This window comes from Natrix helvetica (genome assembly GCF_964273705.1).
Source record: "Natrix helvetica genome assembly, chromosome: 2".
NCBI lineage: Eukaryota > Metazoa > Chordata > Lepidosauria > Squamata > Natricidae > Natrix > Natrix helvetica.
In genome coordinates this window covers 61,554,327-61,563,998 of record NC_138552.1, presented here as the reverse complement: position 1 = coordinate 61,563,998, position 9,672 = coordinate 61,554,327, and positions in this window count along the sequence as shown.

The following is a 9,672-nucleotide window of genomic DNA, read 5'->3' as shown; positions in this document are numbered from 1 at the left end:
GGTTGTCCAGAACTGGTCAGAACCTGCTGAACACCACCTCTGGTGGACAGAAAGCTGGGTGTGCAGGAAATTATCTAACACAGCACGAATGGGAAGCTTGTTTGCAATGGGCAATCGCGGAGCATGAGTATGGCCTGGGACGGGGTATATCTTTCGTGTAAGAGAAACTGCTCGGTTAGGCACTGTGGGGATTCGACGTTTGCCTCGGAACAGGACTAGATCGAAACAAGAATGAAATGACACCTCATTTGTGTCCTATGTTTTTTTTTTTTGCCTGTCAGTCTTGACAACAGAAATAAAGTGGCAGGTAGTCCTCGGCTTATGAACGCAATTGAGCCCCAAATTTCTGTTGTTAAGTGAGACATTTGTTAAGTGAGTTTTTCCCCATTTTATGACCTTTCTTGCCACAGTTGTTAAGTGAATCACTGCAGTTGATAAGTTCTCCATTCACGTTGCTTGTCAGGAGTTTACAAAAAGTGATCACATGATACTGGGACACAGCAACAGTCATAAGTATGAACCAGTTGCCAACCATCTGAATTTTGATAACATGATCATGGGGATGCTGCAAAGGTCATAACTGAAAAACTGAAAATGTCATAAGTCACATTTTTCAGTGATGTAAGTTTGAACAGTCACTAAATGAACTGTTGTAAGTTGAGAGTTACCTGTATTATTATTATCATTATTGCAAAAGTTGCTCGCTATCTCAAATGATAACACAATTCAACACTTACATGAGACGGATTTTATATTGTCTGTCCACTAAATAGATCTTTTAATGCCACTTTGGAGAATTGTATTGCCTACATTTCTCAGTTAACCTGCCATCCAGTCAGGATGTCAGTGTAATCAATACTCCTTTAGTGAATTATATTCACTCTGGTTACCAAACAAGACCCTTCTGAAGACAGATTGACTCATTATACTGCAGGGGTGTACCTCCAAGATGCAGGCTTCTGCTACTTTGACTTGCAATTTTTTCATGTCTCTCAATTAAGAAATTACATTCTTAAATCACATTTTCAGCTGGGAAATCAATTCATACTGCTAATTTCAACATTGTATTTCTTCCTTTAAAAAAGGCAAATGCATTTCCTGGAATGCTTCATTACTAATAGTTCTTGTACTTTGTTTTTGCTGTTTAACTTAAGGAATAAAGTAGGTTCAAAGTGCTCAGAGCAATAACAGTAATGTCATTCAATAGCATTCAAAACTCAAAAAGTAAAATACAGTATTTTAATTGTGAATTCAAAGACATATACATGGCTAATGAGCAAAGGCATTTATGGGGTATGATAAAACAAATCAAGTTAGTACAAGGCCATAGTACTGCAATTAAAGATAAAACATGGTGGATTTTTTGCCCACATTCTATAAACACCTCTGCTAATGTATTAGGCTTTAAGTTTATAACATAAAGGCGGAGAAAATAAAATAAAATGATGTGACACTAAAAGGTCACATATGAAGCACGTAATGACATTTCCATCTGAGATATTTCCATCTGAGAAATCCTGTACACACTTGTCTAGGAATAAACCCAACTGAACTCAGTAGACTTATATAGAAAGATGACATTAACTAGAATTGTAGAGAGGCAAATAGCATATATTAAGTTAACTAGGAGTCATTCTTAATTTGTACTCTTTTTCTTCCTATGAATTAACTCCATAATACACTGCTTCCATCCAAGATTTAGTATGCAATTCCCTGTGATGATTTATCAAGTATATAAAACCTCAGTTTTCTGAAGTATTAACCAATGCAAGTCATTATTGATTGTTTACTATTTGATTATGATATTAAATGAATGAGAACCAGTTTAAGACCTCAGAGGTTGAGTTCTGGTCCCACTTTAGGCACAAAGCCAGCTGGGTTACCTTGATCCAGTCACTTTCAACTCTATGAAGGAGGCAATGGCAAACCACTTCTGAAAAATCTTGCAAAGAAAACTGCAGGGACTTGTCCATGCAGTCTCAAAGAATCAGACCCAATTAGAAAGGGGGGGGATCATTAGTAGGTGTGGCAAAATATAACTAAGCACTCATCTATTAAACATTATTGCACAGCAATTTCTTTTTTAATATTAACTTATTTGTACTTTCTGAATTAATCTCTCACTTGGATTAATAAAAATAACATCTGTATTGACTTACAGTATTCTCTGTGGTCTTGGTGGAATAGATATCAAGAGACAAAGTTCTTTTTGATGATCTTAGCATCAAAATCTTAGTGAAATATATATATTGGTTCTGTAAACACTTTTGCTGCTGGATTAATTATGTTAGAAATATGTATGAATACATTATATATTTCCACTGCATATGGCTGGTTTCGCAACTTTGCATAGTTCAGAAACCTTGTGGCAACAGTTGGCTAATAAAATTAAGCTGTGAACATACACTGTTCTTCATTTTGTAAGATCAGCCTAGCAAGGGTGAATCCTTCCACAAACTCATTGAAAATCAGTGACTATTTGGCATTGTTTAGCAAGGTTTTAAAATAATTGTAGAAATAGTGTTACCATCTTTCTTATGAAATAAGAATTTGTTTTCTAAGCAATTTTGCAAAAAAAAAGTCATTATTACATAAGCAGTTTAAAGTTGCTTTTATAGCACTCTGTAGTTTTCCTCTGAAATTGCTATCTTTATGCAGAATCTAGATAACATTGTTTTGCTGTTGCTCTTAATGGTTTTTAAAAATCTGATCTGTATCTTTATGTATGAATGCAAGTATCATTTTATGCAGTTGCAATACTATTTGGAAAATAAAAGTATATTGAAGCTTTTCAGAATTCCTACACTAACAAGTAAAATCTTCCTACTCTGGTATTGTTTAGAGCAGTGGTCACCAACTGGGGGTCCATGAGAAAATTTTGGTGGTCCACAAAAAAAATTATTTGGATTTTTTTATATTGCACTAAATACTATTTATCTTTTTTAAAAAACCATATTAGTGGTCTGCGGGATTTAAAATTATGAATTATTGGTCCCTGGGATCTGAAAGGTAGGTGACCCCTGGTTTAGGACAGTCATCTTTGCAACTTTAAGATGTGTAGGCTTCAGCTCCCCAAATTTATTTTGTTAGTTGAGAAATATATACAACCACCCAAATTTACCCAGAATGAATCTGCGCAGCTTGCAATATTAAAATTACACAATACAAACTCCGGAAATCACTAGCACATCATCATGAACATGGTAGCATCAAATGCTTTAAAGATAAGAACCAGCATCTTGAATTGCACTTGAAGGCAAATCAGCAACTAATGCAGATCCTGCAAAAGAGGGAGCATGTGCCACTGCATTTTGAACCAATCTATGCTTCTGAATACTATTCAGGGGCAGCCCCACATACAATGCATTACAGTATCCCGATAGGAGGTCACTGTGAAAAGGGCACATTGGACCTGGAATGAGCACAACTAGTAAACAGTTTTTGTAAAAAACGTAATTGTGTAAAGGCTCTCCTGGCTGTGCCGCTACCTGTTTCTTGAACAGGAGTTACAACTCCAGGAAACCCCCCCAGGTTATGCGCCTGGTCTATCTGGGGCAATGCAATCCTATCTACCACCAAAGATGTAGTTTTCCAAGAATCAATGAGTCCTGAACACAAAGCCAAGGTCCAGTTACATCCATTGCATCCCATCCAGACCTCAACAGCCTCCAGGCACCAAGAAAGGACAGTTGTAGGATGGGAAGAGATGTACAACTAAGTATCATAAGCATATTGATGATATTTCATCCCATGATGATAGATGACTTACCCAGCAGTTTCATGTTAAACAGGAACAGAGAACAGAGAAAGCACTGGCCTTTGGGGAACCCTGCAAAGCAGTGGCCATAGATCTGACCTCTCATTCCCAATCAAAACCAACTAAAATAGTCTCAGAGGAAGGAAGCGAAGCAGGAAAACACAGTGCCCCCTTTCCCAACCCCTGGAATTGCTCCAGAAGAATACCATGGTGGGTAATATTGAAAGCTGCTGAGAGGTCAAGAAGGCTGAGAATGGATGCATTACCCCTCTAATGGTCCTGCCAGATATTGATATCTTGATCTTTTTCATCTTTCTCAGTTCTTCTGTATACCATGGAGAGTGACAAGATCCACAGTCAAAAGACACTACTTGGGCCAAAGCCACTGTCACTCTCCTATCCCAAGCAGTGACTATTATCTTGGTAGGACTATGCAACAGATCTTCAGTTATAATCTCCAGCTGTCGTGAAAACTCATCAGGATCCAGTGGTCACCAAGGCCGATCTAATAAGTGCAGACAGGAACAACAAAAATGATTAGGGGATTGGATGCTATAACATATACAGAACAGTTGCTTGAATTGAGTATGTTTATTTAATGAAAAGAAGGACTAGGGGTGATATGATAGCAGTATTCCAATATCTAAGGGGTTGCCATAGAGAACAGAGGGTCAATCCATCTTCTCTATGGCATCTTTGGAAAACATCTTCAATTTTCCAAAGCATCTGAAGGCAGGATAAGAAGCAATGGATGGAAACTAATCAAGAAGAGAAGCAACCTAGAAATAAGGAAAAATTTCCTGACAGAAAAATTAATCAGTGGAACAACTTGCCTCCTGAATGCTGCAACACTGGAAGTTTTTAAGAAGAGATTTACCAATTATTTGTCTGAAATATTATAGGCTGAACTAGAAGACCTCCTGTTATTTTGTTAATAGGCCTCACCTCCCTGTGAGGGATATAGTCCATGAGAAGCTCATAACTGTCAGATAATGATCATGACAGAGGAATCAAAGATAGGTTGACCATTTCCAGTCAGACATACTTCTGAGAGAGAGAGACTATTCCAACCCCAGCCACATCTGGGTGAGATGTGCAGATCAGGCTGACTGGGGAGTTCTGGGAGTTGAAGTTTTAAAGTTGCCAAGGTTGAGAAACACTAGTTTAGAGGGTGAGGGACAAGATAAGATGCTCCAATCTACTCATAGAAAAAAAATTGACTGTTACGCTGAACAGAGGACGACTTTGGTGACTATTTTTCTTTCTTTCCTGTTACATAAAATCAGGAAATACCTATGTAGAAATACCATTTTAATTTTCACTTCCAAATGTGAGTACTACTTGTACTTTAATGGACATTTACCAAAAGTGAACCAAAAGAAACTATAGTTACATTATAACTGAGACCAATGAATATGAAGCAATGTTTACTGGCGCTGCTGAGTGTGAAGAAACATCAAATATTACACAATAACCACATAGAATGCAAAAGGAAAATGTGTTTGTTTTGTTACAATATCTCACTTTCTCTGAAGGTTATAATTTTCCTATTTACTGTACTTAAAAATAAACACATAAGGGAACATCCAGGCAAAATTAATTAGCTTTTATTTTTCTATGTTGGTAATGCAATATCTGGCTCACAAATGTGACATCAAAAAATTATTTTCCAGACCTCTTTTTTATTTCATACTGGATCTTCTAAGCATTTCCCAAGATATGAGTATTCAAATCAAATATAACTCATAAATGGGGAGCTTCCTCAAACATGTTGGGCCAGTGTTTCCACATTCTCTCCCCCCACCCCTATCTTCACCTTTGAGTCAAGGGAGGAAGCGTGATTTAGGCTAATATTCAGTGTGCACCATCAGAGTTATGCAATTATGAACAACAAGGCCTGGAAACCTGAAAGTACACACATGTATTGAACTTTTTAAAAAAAATAAAGGAATCTGAAATACTCTGCATTAGTTCCCATATAGCTGCTGTTCTAGCGTTACACTTGTGGTTTGAATAGATCCACTAGAAACATAAAATACAAAGCTTATCTGATCTTTCAAAGTCCCTTTTCATTTCCTATAATTGCAACACAAAGCAGTGAAGTGTGATGGTTATTCATATCATAAACACAGTGGATACCACAACACATTTATTGATATGCGACCATAGACCAGCAATTAGATGTGAAAAAGTCAGCCCAGCAGTGAATCCAAAACATTAGTAAAGCTCCAGTCTAAAAAACAAATTTGCAAAATACACTTGATTTTCAATAATAATCAATAAATATCAAGTTTGCACTCAAAGCCCTTCTCCATATTCAAATATTTTTCTTCCTTGCTATATACCCGTGATGGTGAACCTATGGCACACGTGCCACAGGTGGCATGCAGAGCCATTTGTTAGGGCACGTGAGGCATTACCCTGTCAGCTCCAGCGTACATCCGTGCGCTGGCCAGCTGGCTTCGGCCTTCTTTTTTGGCCGTTTTTTTGCCCTCCGGAGGCTACCCTAAACCCTCCGGAGGGCAAAAAACCACCCAACACACAAACCGGGAGTTCGGGAATGGACTTCCGGTTTGCACGTTGGGCCGTTTTTCCCCCTCCTGGGCCTTCAAGGAAGCGTCTTAAGGGCGAAAAACGGCCTTATGGGCAACCCGGAAGTGACTTCCGGTTTGCCCGTAGGGGCATTTTTCGTCCTCCAGTTGTTGTGTCTAAGGCTAGTCTCCTGAAGCCTCCGTAGGGCCTCCGGGGGGTTGGGGGAGGCTGCTTTCACCCTTCCGGTCTCCTAGAAAGCCTCTGGAGCCTGGGGAGGGCGAAAAATGGGTCCATCGCGTTCCAAAAGTAGGGGGAGGGCAGGGGTCATGCGTGCATGCACGTGGGGGGGGGTCACATGCACAGCATTATGGGTGTGGGCACGCCCATGAACAACCTCCCTGCGCTCCCCCCATTTTTGGCATACAATCCGAAAAAGGTTAGCTATCACTGCTATATACTTTGCATCTCATCCTTTTTTCTCTACCCTCTTTCTGAAATCCTGGCATGCTGAGTGTGCCATGATTAATAAACTTACTATGCTGCATACGAAATTACCCTTCAGATATTTATGTCAATTGACATCATGAACTGATCAAGAGAAGAAGATGGTCAGATAGAAGCAATTATGTATGTGCTCTGCAGAGGCCCACTGTTTATGTGACAAACAAGAGCAAACAAACAAATGAGATACATTCAGTTCCAGAAAACTGAGGCTCCAAACCTTAAATATAATAAACATACAGATATTTAAATAATAGAAGAAAACAAAGTATAGTTGTATCCTATGAGATCCAGCTGGTAATTTGGAACTCTCCAAGCATTTCTGTATAGCAGTGTGAAACATTTTGAGCTTAGACAATAAAAGGAGAAATACAGCTCAACTAAATGTGAACTGGCAAGAGAATATATATTATCCTATTTCAACTGATTTGCAAGAGATTTAGAATAGGCTAAGGAAATTTTCTCTAATCTGTATGTCTTCAGATATATTCAATTTCATTTCCAATAATTCTCAGCCAGCATGATCAAAGGGTATACTAGAAATCAAACATGTCCGCAGAGTACCATATCATAAAAGATAGAATTAAAGAAAACATGTGAGCCATTAGATGATTAATTGGTGGAATTCACAGCCACAAGATTGGTGGGGGGGGAGATGAACACTAGCTTTCATGGATTTTAAAAAGGATCTGCCAGTGGCAATTCACCATGATGTTATATGCAAATGCAAAGTTTAGGGAAGCTGAACTATTTTGGTGTAACAAAGACACTGACCCTGAAACCATGAGACTATAAGCATGAATCCTACTTTAAGCCCGAAGTGAGCCGTGTGTGACTGAGCCAGTCACTTTTTCTCAGCCCTAAGATGGAGGCTGCAAATGTTGCTAAGGAAGGTACATAAAGTTATGCAAGCGTCTCCAGGAGTAACGATTGACTTGAATGCACACATACAAACACACAAACAGCTGCTAGTGAGCAATCATAGAGAAGAACAACTATTTCTTTGCTCTGCTGAGTGATGAAGATTTGAAAGAAACATGTTTGTATGCATGAGATGAGGGCACCTGAGATACTAAAGTGGAAGTAAAGTTACAGGTTTAAAAACAAGACTGTTTCCCTTGTTAGAAGGAAAGTATCATCCTGTTTCACTGATTATAGTTGTTCCTTTCCAGTTATTTGACTCAGGCTTTAGCTGACTAATCTATTGATTAAGTTTGCTCAGACTAGTAGTTCAGTTTTTAAGAAGAAATTAAACTTCTATTCATAGAGAAGTGGAGAATTACATCTGATTTTTTTTCCGATTGAAGATTTTTTTTCATGCAAAGTCTTATGTTTTTAAGGTTGTTTGGGGCTTTTGAATATCTGATCTCCCTAACTTCAGTGCTGTCCATCAAATGTGAAGATGTCAAAAATATAGTCCAGTCCATCTGGAATATACCATGACCAGATCTGCAGGCTTGCTATATCTCATCAGTGTGTCAACTCCTGGAATAGATGACTCACCCTCTTAAAGCAATTATCTTTTTAAAATCTGCCCCCCCCCCTTTTTTTTTTCCTCCTGGCCTGATACTGTTGTGATCCTTTTGCAGGGCTGCTGGGTATAAAGTTACATTACAATTTCATTTGTGCCATGTCACAGCAGCTTTTGAAAATAACTAGAAGAGATCAAGATCAGACTTGTGGACAAAGTCAGTTTTTAAATTGACTGAAGACCTGGCAACCCACTGCAAATGTATACGAGGAAGCAATAAGATTGAATGTAAATCACTCGCCATATCCTTTAGCTGTACAGGGTTATACATTTTACAATGTTTAACATTTCAAGATTTCAGAGATCCTGGACTTAGTTTTGGTCTTTTCTACTTTCCCATCCCAGGACTGTTCTGATATGATTATACAGTAAAGTTGTGTTTCACAACTTTGGCAAGTTTAAGATGTCTGGACTTCAATTCCCAGAATTCTTCAACAAACATGGGGAATGGTTCCTAGCATGGCTGTGGTATTCTGGGCTGTGGTATTCTGGGGGTTGGAGTCTTAAACTTGCCAAGGTTGAGAAACACTGCAGTAAAGCAACACTCAAACAACCAGGGAGCTGTGGACAGCTTATGCCAAACACCAAATTATCCAGATAAGCAAAACATGATCTTGCCAAGGCATGGCAGAACAAAACTAAGCAGCCCTGCTAGTTTACCACTAGCTTATATTGTCTCCCATTTATTTTGTCCCACATCAAATGTTTTAAGACAGTGATCCAAAACTGTATATATTCACAAACAGAAAACTAGACTTTTAAAAAATAGCACCTGTAGTACTTAAATATTTTTAGTGCCTCCTACCACTCTGCTGATTGCTGCCGGAAGGTACCTAATTTTAATGTTATAAATACATAGGTGTGCTAAGTTATTTATGACATGCCTTTTGACAGCTATTGTGTTTTTTTTAAGTATCAAAAAGAATGCTTCAGACATGGAAAAGACTATATACAGATCCTAGTTTGAGAAACTTATTATAATTCAGGATTTATTACGGCAGGCATTAATTTTCAGATTCAATAGAGTTATGTTTGCTTTTTTTCTGCATTTGACCCACTCCTGTAAGCCACACAGATCTTATTCATATGAATAATTGTTTTGGGTTTGTAAATTATTATTCATATGAGCAAAGTTTTACAGCTCTAAACCATGATGCTTTTGAATTTGCACCTAAATATTTCAAGTACAGTCATTATTGACCACAAATTACCTAATGACACATCTGAAGAATAATGTTTAAGATGCAGTTACATGTAGAGTTTCCTCAGAAGTCATTAGTTAAAAGAGGAAAAAGCAAACAGATGGACTTTCAACTGGTGATGAATCATTTGCTGAAAGCTACAACAGTAC